Source organism: Euprymna scolopes, chromosome 14 (assembly GCF_053919585.1).
Source record: "Euprymna scolopes isolate OS-2025 chromosome 14, ASM5391958v1, whole genome shotgun sequence".
Taxonomy (NCBI): domain Eukaryota; kingdom Metazoa; phylum Mollusca; class Cephalopoda; order Sepiida; family Sepiolidae; genus Euprymna; species Euprymna scolopes.
This window is the reverse complement of record NC_136495.1, coordinates 38,646,922-38,664,307: the sequence shown is the minus strand read 5'-3', so window position 1 is coordinate 38,664,307 and position 17,386 is coordinate 38,646,922.

Here is a 17,386-nt window from a genome sequence, read left to right as displayed (position 1 = left end):
ATTATTCTGGCAACTTAGTTAATAACTTGAACCGTAAAACTATTCTCTGTCTAAATAAAGCACGCTTCAACAGTCCTGAACAGCTCACCTTCCCAGGCATTACTTCCACTTTCGAGAGATAGGTTTGTTTATTGTCGATCATGGGAAATGCCGACGAATTCGGTTTGGGATATTTTTATATCTGATCAGTATTCCATTTTCAGCTTGTTTCAAATTTGGCTACACTGTGTATCAAGTAAAAATAAACTTTTCGTCTCATTACGAGATAATCATAAAATGTCAAGATTTCTCCGCCGTCTAATCTATCTATATATCTATAAAAGTGTTTTTGTCTGTCTATATTTCCCTACCTAATAACTCTACAGACTCGAGATTTGACATAAGGGGTATTGGGATTTGGAAAAAATATTTTTAATCAGTGTTTGGCCAGAAATTTGGCTGTTAAAAGTTCAAAGATTTGACCTGTGAGAACTCTACTAAACGCCTCTGTCAATTTTGGGTCTAAACACTTCAGATTTTAGATATAGGTTTCTTGGACATGTATTCACGGCACCAAATCGATAGATGTTGTGTAGTGGGGGTTTCATATTAAAAGAGATGTGACGAGAGATTAATATTGAAGAGAGACGGCATCAACACAGTTCTGTGGATTCTTATAAGATATATTAGCGAGGAGAGAGGGTGATAGACGCACAGTTCTTATATTTCTTGTAACACATATAGAGAGGAGGAGAGATACATATTCTTGGAAGGGTTACACAATGTTCATAATAAGATGTTTAACACATAATCTTTTGGGTGTTTAAAGATGACACATGAGACCGTTACAAAAACACAAAGATGATTCTTTATTCATTGGACCGGTCGAATGCTGATGACGTCAGGAATTCAAATTTGGGTCTACATAGTAAATGTTCTTTCCTTCGCTTCCAAAGAACTCTGACTCCAACTCTCTCTCTGACTGACTAGCAGACTGACTCCAGCTCTTCTGCCTCAACTACCGCCCTGATCTGACTAACTCTAGCTCCTATATTGAGAATCTCTCTTTTGCTATTATGCCACAGGTGTGTTTCCCAACGTGACGAATTCACGTGGCTAAGCTCACGTTTTTCCAAACACACTTTTGACAACAAAGAATTCTGAACTAATCTATTTTAACCTAACCTATTTTTACAATGTATTTTTAATTTGTATTGTTCATTCTTTTTTAGCTGACATTTTTAATATTCAGTTTCATAAAAGAATGACAATCAATTCTTTTTACAATATAACCAATACCTAACTATTTATAATAGAATTTAACAACAGGCCATTTTAACATTCCGATTTCAAATATTCTATTTCTGAACCTTGCTTACAAGGTTCGAGTCTCGGCTTATCCTAATCTCATTTTCACTTATCTAATGCTCTTCTTATTTACATGGAAAGGGCAGCCCTTTTTCCTGTAACACATGGGTCTAACTTCATTATCTTATTTGAGCTCAAAACAATAAATGTTTAGGGGTCATAATTGGGGTCCAAGTTAAAAAAAAAATGACCTCTGCGATCTCTACGAAATTACTCAACCAATTTTTTGTCTAAACATTTGAAAGTTTATATAAAGTGTATTCAGACATAGCGCAAGCTTTTTAATCGTTTTTTTTTCTGAAAATTGGGCTTCCAAGAGGTCAAAGTTCAAAAGATTTTACCTTTTCGATCACTAGCAAACTATAAGGTCAATTTTTGGTCTACATATTTGAAAATCTACATAAAGAGTATTTAGACAAGCAGCAAGCGTTTTAATCCGTTTTGGTGAGAAAATTTGGCTGCCAACAAGTCTAAGTTTACAGAGCTTACATTTGTGAACTCTGCCAAACTCCTCCGCCAATTTTGAGTCCAAACACTTAAACTTTTATATATAGATTACTTGGACATGGGTCAAATATTTTAATTTAATTTGAGCCCCAAACAATAAATGTTAAGGGGTAAAATTGGGGTCAAAGTTTTAAAAATTGGCGTCTGCGGTTTCTACCAACGTTTCTCTATGGTAGTTAAGGAAGCCTATTATATAGTGTTGTGGTGGCATACATTAATTTGCATGTGTGGATAGTAATTACACATAAATAGGAAGACTCAGTTAGTCTGAGTGTGTGTTCACCAGAAGCCACTGAAGGCCGCCGAGAGCAGATATGTTTCTCCAGCAAAGACTCTCTTATTTGACACCATTATGTAAATATCCTGTAAATATACCTTTTCCTAATACACATCTTATTTGATCTACCTTTGTTTGTTGAGTCGTCATTTGTATTGCTTTCTACGTTACTTGTTTCAACCTTCAAACTTAACATATAGAAATGCATTACCGGACATATTACCACTTTTTTAATATATACATATGCACATAAAGTTATGAACAGGACACAGAGCCTGAGCAAAGCCGGTCGGAACTGCTAGTTTAGAAATAAAGTTACTTGAACCTCGAGCTATTTATACATCTGATACTCCAAATATCCATTGAAACTAATAAATACATCACGAATTATATAAACATATTAGCATTTTATACTAGCAGGAGGACCCGATGTTGCGGGGGATTGAATGAGGATAAACGATTGTTCCATACTTCCAATATTTTTATTGTCATCAAAATCGGTGAAATCGACCATTTTTCAATCAAATCGATTGATTTCCTGCTCTTGTCTAGAGCCCACCGACGTGTACCTGTGGGAATCTTAACATGTCTCCCCCAGTGACTTAGTGCATAATACATTGCACTGTAGAGAACCTATTGTTGATTTTATAAAATCATTTTCTATAATGGCTTCAATACATTTTAAACCGCAAAAGTCAAATATCTTGGTTCAATTGTACCCTGAACAGAAACATTTTTTTCGAACCCGCCCCTGTCTTATCAAAGCGACTACTGTTAATCTTATTTGCCGGTTCTTACTGTTTGTGTTGTGATGAAAATATCTCAAATGCACTTGTGATGTTAGACTCTATGAGAATCTTAAATTTGCTCAAAATCGGACTGTTCCTTCTTTAACCGGATTTTTTCGATTTTCGATACTTATCAGTAATATTCCGAAAATCCATCTAAGAACAGTCCCAGATACATAAAATACGGCTGTATGAATCAAAAAATATCGTCCAGAATTTTTAGGTTGACTGGTTGTTTTCTTTTTTACGGCATATCAACCCTTTTCAGGTTATTTAATGCCGAATCCGATGATTTTGAAGAAAATTTTTTAATAGAATATATTAGTTTTTTTCAAGTCGGTTTCTACTTAATCCATGGTTTGGACCCTAACAGGTACTACCAGTCCGGGTCAGAGTGGACCTGGTAGCAATGGCAATTAAAGGGTGGCTTCACACTCCCCAGAGCCCACAAGCTGGGGCCTCACCACCGGATAGAGTTTAAGGTCATATCCAGGACCAGGCTTTTTAGGATCCACAGAGAATGAAATCACACACACAAACACATACACAGAGAGAGATGTTTCACCAGAATGTTGAAAGCTTATGAAGCGACACCATCATGGCTATTAAAAGGCGATACAAGCTTAATAGTTAAAAGCACAGAAACCAAAAACCCTAGCAAATATCGCCCAATATGCTGCCTAACCACGACTTACAAGCTGTTCACTGGATTAATAGCTGACAGCATATATGACCATCTTTCATCCGGTGATTATCTTGAGGAGGAACAAACAGGATGTAGGAAAAACTGCCTGGGCACCAAAGATCAATTGCTCATTAATAAGACCATTTTGGAAGATTGCAGGAAAAGAAAAAGAAATCTAAATATGGCATGGATAGATTATCAGAAAGCATTTGATAGTGTACCCCATTCGTGGATACTAAAATGCCTTGAATTATATAAAATCCACCCGACCATACGAGAAATTTTAGCTGCCCAAATGAAGGAGTGGCAAACATCCATTACCTTAAACCATAACAGGGGAAGGATATCCATCCCAAATATAAGAATAAAAAAAGGTATCTTCCAAGGAGACAGTTTATCTCCTCTACTATTTTGCCTGTCAATTGATCCTCTAAGTAAGCTTCTAAAGAACTACCAAGGTGCTTATAATTTAAGCTACAGCCGCCAAAGAGAATCCTCCAAGCTAATAAACCATTTATTTTTCATGGATGATCTTAAGCGTTATGCTAGCTCGGATAAGGATTTAGATAATCTACTGAAAATTGTCCACACTTTTTCTAATGACATCAAAATGAAGCTCGGACTGGATAAGTGTGCTATGTGTACTCTGAAAGCTGGCAAGAAGATATCTACTGAAAATATACAGCACGATGAAAATAGTGTAATCAGAGAACTGGATGAACAGGAAACATACAAATACCTCGGCATTGATGAAAATGAGTCCATCCAGCATTCAAAGATGAGAGAGAAACTAAGCCAAGAATATTTACGCCGGGTAAGAAAAATCTGCAAAACTGAAATCACAAACAAGAACAAAATTACGGCAATTAACCAACTTGCCATTCCAGTACTAACATATAGTTTTGGCATTATTGACTGGCCTCAGAAAGACATAAATTGGCTTGACACAAAGACAAGGAAAATGCTAACCTTGTACCGAGTTATTTATCGAAATCAGTGCATGCCTCGTTTGTACCTACCCAGGCGAGAAGGAGGTATGGGGCTCTCGGAAGTCAATCATCAACACAGAGCCACAATAGTCAGCATAGGTCAGTACATAATAAGTTCCTGTAACCCCAAGCTTATGAAAATTAAAGACCATTATCAGAATCGAGCAAGTAGCACAACATCTATAACACAACTTGCCACTCATTTTGGAAAAGATTGCCTTACAAATGATACTGAGAACCCAAACAAGCCTGCCACTGACATAGCCCAGAAAAGTCGGAAAAAATACACTAGCCAGTTCCATAGTGTTAAAACAGAAGAATGGACTAACCATAAACGGGCAAAATACCTACCGACTGAACTATCCCAAGAATATATTGATAGGGATGGTTCCCTGGACTGGCTCAAAAGAGGATCCCTCCATTACGACCAAGAGAGGTTGATATTGGCTGCACAAGACCAGGGCCTCATGACAAACGCCTTCAAAAAGATGTGTGGTCTAAGCAACAATAATAAATGCAGGTTCTGTAGCACTGAGGTTGAGAGTGTGGGCCACCTGATTTCTGGTTGCAAAGTCCTACTTGGAGACGGTTATTATACAGATCGCCATAACGGAGTTTGCAAATACCTTCACTGGAAGGTATGTAAGAAACTCAACATTCAGTGTAGTAAAAACTCCTGGGAACATATACCCGAACGAACAGTTGCGAATGACAACTACACTATTCACTATGACTACATAATCCCTACTGCTACATATCTTGAAAATGCAGCTGTTAAACCAGATATAGTGATTTGGGACAGAGCAAACAAAAAAGCGACCGTAATAGAGGTCAGTGTACCCAATGATACAGGGCTTAACAGAGTTGAGAGGGAAAAGATTACAAAGTATCAAGGACTTATGTATGATATGAAACGAAATTGGAAATTAAAAGACGTTTCAATTATACCAGTCATCATAGGTGCAACTGGGCTTATGAAAAAGAACTTTAAAAAGTACATAGCAAGCATACCCGGTGAACCAAGTGCAAGTGAAATACAAACGATTGCACTGAAAGGGACGGCTAGAATCCTGAAAAGATCTCTTGGTTGGACTCACTAAAATAGGGGTAAATGTCAGACATCTGGTTGGATGTCCCATCCCCTAGAAGAAAAAGTGTAAGAAAAATGAAAAAAAGAGACACATATACAGTGACACACACACACAGAGTCAAAGTGCATTTTATATATAAATAGTGATAGTTTACCTTTTTTCGCATACATTTACACATTCGAAGTTCACATGAAAATGTAACCACTTTAATTTCTAACTCTAATTGCATTTTATAGAGTCAAGTAAAACGATTAAACTTAACAACAAAGATTAAGAATTAAAAATATTAAATTATACTAACAAATTATTTAATACTAGTTATCATGGTTCTGAATTTTTTAGATGGGGATTGATAATTTGGATTATTTGCATTATTCTTATTACTGTTTTCATCTTTTGTGTTATTCTCACAGCCTTTTGGCCGATGTAACTTTTAGTGTTATTCAGGTGTATCTTGACAAACTCGGGAATCGTTTTGTTTAACTCGCTAATATCCACGTAATTTGTAAGGCTAAGGTAAATAGAAAAAATTAAAGTTACACTTTTTGTGATGGCTGAGGTTCTGTTCAAAGTAAAGATTCATTACTTGACCCATGTTTTACTCAATTAAACCCCGCATCTTATATGACCTTAATATTCAACTCTGACTTTAATCTTGAAATACTCGATGCCAATATGTATAACCCGTTTGTGTATTACAGCATAAAAAGCATGAAATAGTAACTCCATTAAACACAAGACAAATTATAAATATTTAGGGTTTGAATAACTTTCATCATCAACAAAAGACTAGATTGAATGATGTTCATGTTAAAAAAGTTCATTTTCATGTGTCATCATCTTTTAAAATAATACAAAGTAAGGCGTTAGAAGAAAAAGGGGAAAAGGGAGAATGCTCATAAAGAGTACTTATTCTTTGTTTCTTTTTATTGGTTGATTACCGGTCACATAGAGGAGTGTTTCTCGGCTTTAACAGAAAAATGAAAGTGACTTCTCTCTTGACTGCACCTGTGTCTTGTTTGCTCTGTGTCTTCTTTCCCTTCTCTCTCCGTTTACAAAAATCATGGGTTTTTATTTCTCTTTGCCGGCTGCCACAAACACGTTGATTGTAAAATCTTATTTTTATCGCGCTCCGCTCCCATTGGCTAATTCATTTTTATTATTTTTCTCTTTTTGACTGGATGGGTGCGTTGAGCCTATACGTTGTGACGTGTCTACACACTTTGTTTGTGTGACAGCTGACGAGTAAACATCCGGTTATGAGTTTATCACTTTCTTTGTCAATCCCCAAATATGTAAACTTGGTGTAATTCTCTATCATAACAGGAACCACCGTACTAAATTTTAGCTGAATCAGAGAAATAGTTTTTTTATTTTCCATCAACGTTTTCATGACGTGATCTGGAAATAGTTCATCCAATATGGCGTACTTAGGATCAGGTATGCAATCTCACGCTTGATTTCTTTGTTTTTTCTTTCATACATAACAATATTATATTTATATATATATATGTTAGATTGTCAGTCATCCGCTCAAGTGGTACTTTTAACATTATAACTGATTTCGCTTATTTGATTTTTTGTGCAAAACATTTTTAAATGCGGTGTTCTAAATTGGAAACAAATTGAGCGAACTAACATGACCTTGCAACGATCTTATTAATTCCAACAAAAATGGTGTGGAAGGATGGTAAAGTCACTTTCCATTTTAAGTGCTTTCGCCGATTTTTTTTTAATTTATTTTTTAATGTTTTACCTGAAAATACAACATATAAAAAGTCAATGAAAATAAAAGTATAAAAATACCCGACCATTGCAGGTAAGACTTGAAAATCAATAATAGCTGCTCGTTAAACATGTTCGACGCGAATCAGCATCGTGTGTTTGACCTATACGAAGTGATTTTTACGATGACGTTATTTAGTCTATACATTCAATAAATATTTATGTGTTAATATGTATTATTACTATGAATATATTGTTATACTAAATCTGAGCTATAAAAATCAGAATTAAGAGACAAAATACATCTATTTTATTTAATAATCTTTATATATATATATATATATGCATATATATATACTGTATAAAGTCGTAAAATACATTGCTTAAATATTATTTTAATTCATGTAAATTTCGTATTTATGATGATAATGCTGTAAAACGTATCAATGTACACTTGCCCGTGCATACACGATCATTTGATCAACTTCCGTCTGTCAAGTCTGTTTTTTATCCTTAGCAGCTACTTACACCAAATCGAAATCCAAATCGAATTTGTTCCACAAGTATAATCCCCTATATATCAACATTCAAGTCTATAGACCAAACATTGCGAAAGGAGTTTGGGAGTTTACTAGAGATAGTTCCTAAAACAAACAGACAGACAGACAAGGTCAATTATATATATATATATATATATATATATATATATATATATATATATAGTAGCAGAAAGGCCCGATGTTGTCCAAGACTGAATGAGGATCAACGACAGTTCCAGACGCCCATATTTTTATTGTCATCGAAATCTGTGAAATTCACAGTGAAATCTATTTATTGCTTGTTTTAGTTAGGGACTCACCTCCGTACTGTACCGGGGGGAAGCTTCACATGTCTCCCCCAATGACTTAGTCCACAATTCATTGTAGCCTACATTACACTGTAAACTTTTTAAATTGTCTGTAAATAATGGCTTCACTTTAATTTTAAAATGCAAAAGTCAAGTATCATGGTTCAGTTGTGCTCCAAACAGAAATATTTATCAATGAACAAACTGTTTATTTTATGAAATTATTTTTACATAATCACTTGAATTAAAGTTAAACAGACAAAAGTCAATTATGCTGGCTCAATTTTGCTCTAAAAAGAAACATTCTTTTCGAACGCCCATGTCTTATAAAGGAATTTACAGTTTTATAGGCTAGGTAATTCTGCTTGTAAGGTGATAAAACTTCTCAAAAAGACCTGTGATGTTAGATTGAATAAAAGTGTTAACTTTAGTCAAAATCGGACTTCCTTCTTTAATTGGTTTTTATCGAGTATCTATGTTCGATAGTTATCAATCCCATTCTGATAGAAAACCTTTGTAAGAACACTCACAGACACAGCAAGTACTTTAATCAACTCGGCCATTTCAAAGTCCATAGGGAACTAACTCTCTCACACACAGACACACACAAAGTTATATTTCAATAATAGTAGATAAATACATATATAAATGGATATAATACGGATGAAGACCGTAGTGTTCACTGGTATACAAGTATAGTCCTAGATAGTTCCTAATTAGGAACACTTAATAAAGTTCAATGGTGTGGTATTGGTCGGTTCTACGATGACGTGTTTGATAGCGAGGCTCCGGTCTTTCCTGCCTTAACAGTGGCTCGCAGTTAAGAACAAAATAATATTTTAAAAAATCTCTAAAAGAAAAAAACGAAAGTATACAACTTAGTCTCCGGGGAGTGCAAGTCATATTCACGGGACATATTCACGAGCGCTGGATTGACCAACCTCTATCCTACTTGCTGTCTGCTGAAAGAAATTATTTTAATTTGGTATCATTCATTTGCGAGATTAGCATGAATTCTGTACGCGACAAATAATTTACTCCAGACGTAATCTTGGGTTTTCGTTTAAAAAAAGGTTAATTATTAAATACATTCTGAATACAAGAAAAATTTTGTTTATTCAGTTATGAAGAGGAGAAAAGGGAAAAAATACATATGCAATGTTTTTTTCTTTCACCAAGAAGCTTGTTTAAACTGTGATTTTTTTTTTTCGACAACCGATTATCTTCCTTCCCTCTCTTCATCTAGAAGTCAGCAAACGGGGGAAGATAGCGCGGGTTGAGTAGACAACCCGAGTTACGGCTCCAACCAGGGTTTTTTGCTCTCACATCGCGAAAAACCGCTCTGCGCATTCTTTTATTGGAACGTAGAGGTGTGGAACCTGAGGAGCCTGGGTTTCTCATCCAGCCAATCCCTCTTCATTTTATCATATTTTGAGACGCTCTGATTGGCTAATTGGACAAATCACTTGTGCATATTAGTTAGGTGAGTACCTCAACAGCATAGAACTTTTCCACACAAGTTTTTCACATGGCGAAATGCTTAAAGCCTTGACCTCCAGGTACCATCCAAAACAAAACATTACTATTCGACAATTCTCGTCACAAAACAATATTATTATTTATGTTCCCGGAGTTAATATTTTCTCTTGTATTCTACGTCTCCAACACACAATTAGGTTCGCAATGACACCGTATGTTGTCCGGAATTGTTCATATAACAAAAGGCTTAATTTATGGAAACCACTAAAAAGCGCATCGAAGCACAAAAACTAGGAACTCGAGACTTCTGGAAAATCTACAACAGTGTAGTAAATAATGGGCAATCAACAATTCCCCCACTAACCAACAATCACGAGGTTGTCTCCTCAGCAACCGACAAGGCTAACATGCTTGCCAGTCGGTTTGCCTCAAACTCCACACTAGACCCTTCCAACCACCCCCTACCTGACTTTCCAATGCGGACAGACGCCACACTAGACGATCTGAAAACCACCCCTGCTCAGGTGCATGCTATCATAAAAAACCTTGACACCTCAAAAGCATGTGAACCCGATCTTATCCCAGCTGTGCTATTAAAAATGTGCTCAGCCGAAGTAGCCCCAGTTCTCTCCAAATTCTACAACAAATGCCTTAATGAAGCTTGCTTTCCGGGCTGTTGGAAAACTGCTTCTGTTGTACCAGTATTCAAGAATTCTGGCGAAAGGACTGACCCATCAAATTATCGCCCCATTAGCCTCCTCCCACTTTTTGCCAAAATATTTGAGACCATAATTAACCATGCTCTAGTCCATCATCTTACAGATGCTAAACTACTGACTGACAAACAATATGGATTTAGACAAGCCCGTTCCACAGCAGACATCCTAACTGTGATATCTGAACGTATATACCATTCACTGGACAAAGCGGGGGAGGGCAGAGCAGTAGCTCTAGATATATCTAAGGCTTTTGACAGGGTATGGCATGAGGGTCTCCTCAGTAAAATCAGATCATACGGTATCACTGGTAGAATATTTAACATAATTAAATCCTTCTTAGATAAGAGAAAAATCCAGGTTGTCCTCGGCGGTCGTACATCTAAACAATATGATATAAATGCGGGGGTGCCCCAGGGTTCTATCCTTGGACCTCTATTGTTCCTGATATTCATAAATGACCTCCCCGACAACATTGCCTCTGAGATGGGTATATATGCTGATGACACTACACTCTATGGCAGGCACGACAGGAAGACGAATGAATACATTTCTAAAGAAATGGCAGAAACACTAGAGGAAGACCTCCAATCTGTAGTGGAATGGGGACAAAAGTGGATGGTCGCGTTCAATGCTGCCAAGACTAAACTTGTTTCATTCAATAATTACAAGAAACCCTCTCTACCACCCATAGCAATGGCCAACGACTCTTTATCTGAGAGTCCATCTTTCAAACTCCTTGGCCTCACGTTCACAGGAAACATGAGTTGGAACAATTACATTGAAGGCATTGCCAGGGCCGCTGCAAGAAAGGTGGGCTCTCTCTACCGTGCTAGAAAACTACTAACATCCGAAAGTATCCTGTACCTCTATAAGGCAACCATTCGCCCATGTATGGAGTATTGCTGCCACATCTGGGCTGGTGCATCTGCTACTAGTCTCTCGCTCCTTGACAAGGTTCAAAAGAGAGTCGCAAACCTGATAGGCCCTGAACTGGCATCTAAGCTTCAGCCTCTGTCCCATCGACGAAATGTTGCATCCCTCTGCCTTTTCTACAAGTATTTTAGTGGTGAATGCTCTGACGAACTGCAATCACTTGTGCCCCCACGACGTGAGCACCCTCGACAAACCCGACAGGCTGCTAAATCCCACCCCCACACTGTAGAGATCCCTAGATGTAAAAGATCCTTTTACTCCAATAGTTTCTTCCCCAGAACCGCTAGACTCTGGAATTCCATTCCAGGTCCCTGCTTCCCCAACAGTACTGACGTGCAGAAGTTCAAGTGTAACGTGAACCGACACCTTGCTGCCCAAATCCCTACATAGTACCCCAGTAGTTGTTGCCCCTGATAGTAGCCCCCTACACCAAAGTGGCAATTTGCCTTGTTTGGGGTGAAAATGTAATAAAAAATTTTTTTTTTAATTTAGCTCTAATCAACCCGTTGCTTATGTAATTTTGACAATTACAGCTCGTTGGGTTAAAGAGATATATAGATAAGTAGATTATATATATATATATATATATATATATATATATATATGCATGTATGTATGTATGTATGTATGTATGTGTCAGGTCATGTCATATGCTACTGGTACCATGTAACCCAGTACTACCTGCCTCATGGTCGGGTCACCGGCGACTAAACTGGTTCCCCCACCAGACTTGTTTGGTGAGGAGGGCGACTAGTCTCCCTGGAGGATTAAAAACAAGACCTTCCAAAGGGCGAATGAACTTTTTTTCTGGGTCAACGGCCAACTAGCACCGTGTATATTTGTGTGTGTGTGTGTGTGTGTGTGTGTGTGTGTGTGTGTGTGTGTGTGTGTGTGTGTGTGTGTGTGTGTGTATTGGGGTGGAGAGGGCTCTCGTAAACCGTGGTGAAGGCAACCTTTCTAGGAGAAGCAAATCTCTGATTTAAAAAACCATAAAGCGGGAGACCAGTACCCGCATTAAGCTGGTCTGCAGTTTAATTTGTTGCTGGCTATCTTGCTCTTGCTTGTTGCTGGATCTCAACATTTTGAACCGAGAGAGAGACTTAGCTGTCATACAAAGCTAAGACTCTGTAACATCATCTTTGTATAGATACTCCCTCAGGCATTTGGGCTCATGGATTTTAAATGTCTGAGGGAGTGGCACTCGTCTAACAAGACGTTGCAATCATCATGTATGTATGTATGTATGTATGTATGTATGAGTTGGTGGTCAAGGTCTGGTGTGGGCGTGTGTTAAAAGCACACAGATGTCTTAATGTCATACTGTGCTTCCCCTAGACAAATTAACTACCACGTACACGTTGTGACTACTGCCACACAGACGGGGCTCTGATGAACGGCGAGTGTCCTGCGTCGTATAACTGTACCTCCACTGCCTTGTGGGCCAAGTACTTTTAACCAAAGGCTAAGGGTGAGGTAATTCTGACAGAAACCTTCAGAGGAGCTTAGGCACTATCAGCTGCGGCATACATGACCCACTGGCGGTGGGTGGAGAGGGCTCCCGTAAGCCGTGGTGAAGGAAAGCCCTGATATAAAACCTGCGGCGACTGCTGTTTCCAGTGATGTTAACTTGCTCTTCTCTTTGGTTCAATGTGGCAGTTGTTTAGAGAGTGGGATTGTCTCAGTGCAAATTCTTTCCTCACTGTAAAAAGCTTCAAGCACAGGCATTAATTAATGTGCAATGAAATACACATTTTGCAATAAGTATGTATCTCGATAACAAAAAGGCTGGCTGTAGCCTGAAACGGCAAACGGACATTCAATGAGGATTGATGCAGATATGGGCGTGAATGGCAATAAAGGATCTGGAACACACTAAACACTATCAATAATTCCCCCCCACTCTTTATCTGTGCCTAAACTTAAACGTAGATTCCATGAACAAAGCTTTTTTATTAGAACTGCACGCCTGTGGAATTGTCTTCCGTTTTCCTGCTTTCCGGCTGACTACAATATGGTTGTCTTCAAGTCTAACGTAAATAAGTTCTTGATGAGCCGTTCCATATAAGTTATCAAATTTAACAAATTTTCATTACTAATGATTATTATATTGTCCAATTTCTACTGTACACTCTTTAACCCTTATCCTTGAGTGGCCTCTTGGCCTTGATAATGTGGTGATACCTATGAAAAAAAAAAGAAAAAGTCCAATGTGAACAAGTTCTAATTGAATCGTCCCCCTAAGTAATCCAAGTTACAAAATTCCCACTGTTTACTTTGCTAAAATCACAATGACTAATGTATACCTATTAACCCTTATCCTTGAGTGGCCTCTGGGCCTTGATAAGTGGTGACACCCATGTAAAAAAAAAAAAAAAAAACTCCAGGGTCTGGCCTGGTAGGTGTTCACAGCTTGGACCCGATCATCAGTGGATGTGCTGGACTATAGAAGGTTCATAGAAGATTTGTTAGTTGTGCTCATGTTTGCGTCATTTGAGCCAGAGATATATGAAGTAATGGCAATGCTCGAGAACGAGTTGCTGCCATCATAGTAATTAAAAAAACTAAAACTGAACGTTTGGCTGTTACGTGAACTTTATCAAGAGAAAAAACGGTAAAAGTGGCAAAACAAAGTTTGTGTCATTTTTACTTATTTCTATCTGGATAAGGCCCAAGCAATAGTTGTGAGACACATTGAGTTTTAGGTCATCAGCAATATTATTTTAACTCATACCGTCAGATTTATTTGATAATTTTATTGCTACATAAAAGAAAATCGTTGATTAAATTAAAAATTCAATATTCAGAAATTCATTAAATATGCAAACTAAGAATTAAGATAAAGAATAAAAAACCTTCATTCTACCACATCGATTTTCGTTACTAAAAAAAGTTTATACACCCACAGATAAATCTACATATATGTGTGTGTGTGTGTGTGTGTGTGTGTGTGTGTGTGTGTGTGTGTGTGTGTGTGTGAAATATATTGAATTTATATATTTTCTTGTTTGAGTATTGAATAGATTAATAAATACTGAGAAAATTAATACAAACGTTAACAATTTTATTAACAGCAACAAAATGTCGAATCCGAATATTTGAAAAAGGCTATCTGTACAAGAAAAACAGCTTATTTGTGACCATTATGATGAAAAAAAGTCCATAGGGGAGATTGCTAAAATATTGAAAAGGTCTAAAAGCGTTGTTTTTCGGATTATTGAAAATAGAAAAAAAGGTTTACCATTGACTGAAAAAAAAATCGGGCCGACCCCGAATAACAACTAAAAGGGGGGATAGAAAAATCACTCGATCATCTCGTTCTGATCGCTTTAAAACTGCGGCTTCGATATCCCGGGATTTTACACCCGAAACTAGACACAAGATTTCCCGACAAACGATCTCACGAAGATTAAACGAAGTTGGATTATTTTCAAGAAGTCCATGCTCAAAGCCTTTAATTTCTATTAAGAATAAAAAGGCCAGATTGTTATTCGCCGAAAAACATTTGTTTTGAGAAGAAAAAAAATGGGAAAAGGTTCATTTTATTGATGAATCTAAATTTAATCTTTTCGGATCAGACAAAAGACCACATGTCAGAAAAAAAAATGGAGAAAGACTGTCCCCTAAGTGCGTTAAAAGTACAGTAAAATTTGGAGGCGGCAGTATAATAGTATGGGGCATGATATCTTCAAAAGGAACTGGCCCCCTTGTGAGAATTCATGGAAAAGTTAATGCCCGAATGTACAGAGAATTGATTAGAGAACATGTGGTACCTAATCTTTCTAATTCTGATATCTTTATGCAAGACAACGCACCGTGCCATAAAGCAAAAATAGTTTTAGAGGAGCTAAAATAGATCCAATATTTGCGTTATGGATTGGCCAGCTCAGAGCCCAGGCCTGAATCCAATTGAAAATGTTTGGAAAATTATTGGTGATAAGATCACAGAAAAAAACCCAAAAAATCTTGATCATTTATGGGAATGTATAAAAACATGCTGGAATAATATTTCACCTATAACATGTGAACGATTGGTTTTGTCTTGCAGCAAAAGATGCCATAGTGTGATTGAAAACAAGGGCTTTTCACTAAATACTGAAAAGATTCTTTATTTTTTCATAATGAATTTCCCTCGTTCCTTAACTTTCGGACGCCTGTAATTAATTAAATTAATTTTTCTTTAACTACCATTATTAAACATTGGAAAATTCACCAAATTTTTTTTTTTTCATAGATAAAGTTAGAAGCCATTAAAAAAATGATCGATCGTTCCTTAACTTTTGGACGCTACACTATATATGAGAACAAATAGCCCTATGCACTGTTCATAACTTTATATGCAGATGTATATATTAAAAAGTGTGAATATGTACGGCAATGCTTTTTATATAATAGACTTCCTTAACTACTATACAGAAAAGTTAGTAGACACTGCAGAGGTAAAAAATTTTAAACTTTCACGTCAATTTTTACCCCTTAACATTTATTGTTTCGGGCTTAAATCAAATCAAAATGTTTGACCCATGTCCAGGTAACCTACATCTGAAATTTTAAGTGTTTAGACCCAACATTGACAGAGGAGTTTGGTAGATTCTGCAAAGGTCAGCTATTTTAACATTGACCTCTTAGCCGCTTTGCAGTTATCATTAATAATCAATTGGTTTGAATAGAAAACCATACATAACCCAGTTCTGGTGTACTATTATAATTAAGCTTATTATTATTATTCTAGCTATATTTCTTAGAATCATTCAATTCAAAACCTATAGTTACGTTAGGTTAAGTTTTAAAATTTGCTGAAAACTACTTTGTATATCGTAATTGTAAATAGTTCAAGTAATTTAATTTGAAGTGAGATAGCGTTAACTCCCTTGGATCAAATCTAACTAACTGAATTATGTATGGTTCAATTCAAATCAATTGATTATTTATGATAACCGTAAAGATCAATCATTTTTTTAATTTGTTCTTTAGTTTAATTTAGTTTCGTATATGCAAGTAGGTGTAATAGTTTATATTTTATTGATGTTATTTTCATACACAAATTAGAATTAATAAATTTACTAATTATTAAATAGAAAGTTGAAGTAGAAGATTCATAAATTAATGTAGATAGTACGAATAGTTGGGTTTAGTGATTTTTTTTTGATGAAATTCAAAATGGCGCAATGGAAACATATTAAAGGTATATGCAGCTTCTCTTCCAATTTTCGGACTTTAATCATGTAAACTCACACTATATTTCCTTTTGACGGATTGATTGTTGCTATTTCTTCTGAAGAGTTAAGAGCATAATAGATTCACTGATTTATATAGTAATTAAGTGATTGATTTTGCGCTACGAAAACGATACTGTCAAGAATTGTAAAAGTCAACTGAACTAAAAGAATAAGATGGTCAACATCATGAATTTTGGAATATAGTTTTTTGTCATTTATTCTTGTTGTGGTTGCAAGGTTGAACAAAAATTAGTAAGGAAATACAATGAAGACGCAAACAACAAGATATCGCAATAATAAGTGTATTAAAGAAAAGGTATATTTACAATATGTACAAATGACGGTGTCGAGTCAGAGAGTCTTGGTGGGAGGACATGTACGCTCTTCGGCGTCACTTCCGGTGGCATTTGAGTAAGACATACCAGGGCCAACCTAGGCTTGCCATTTATAGTGTTATGTTATTCGCATATGCAAATAAGTGGTTGCCACCACAACAATTCTCTATATTGTTCTGTAACTACATTAAGCTTCTTAAATAAGGATTGGTGTATATTATAAAAAAGTATATTACTACAGATATATATATGTATGTATGTATATATATATATATGTATATATATGTATATATATGTATATATATGTGTGTATATATATATATATATATATATATATATATATATATATATATATATGCGACGTCAAGCATAGAAATGAAATATTGGTAGTGAAAACACAATATGAGTTGAAGAATAAGAATGGTATTATGCAGTTTTGGTTGGAACT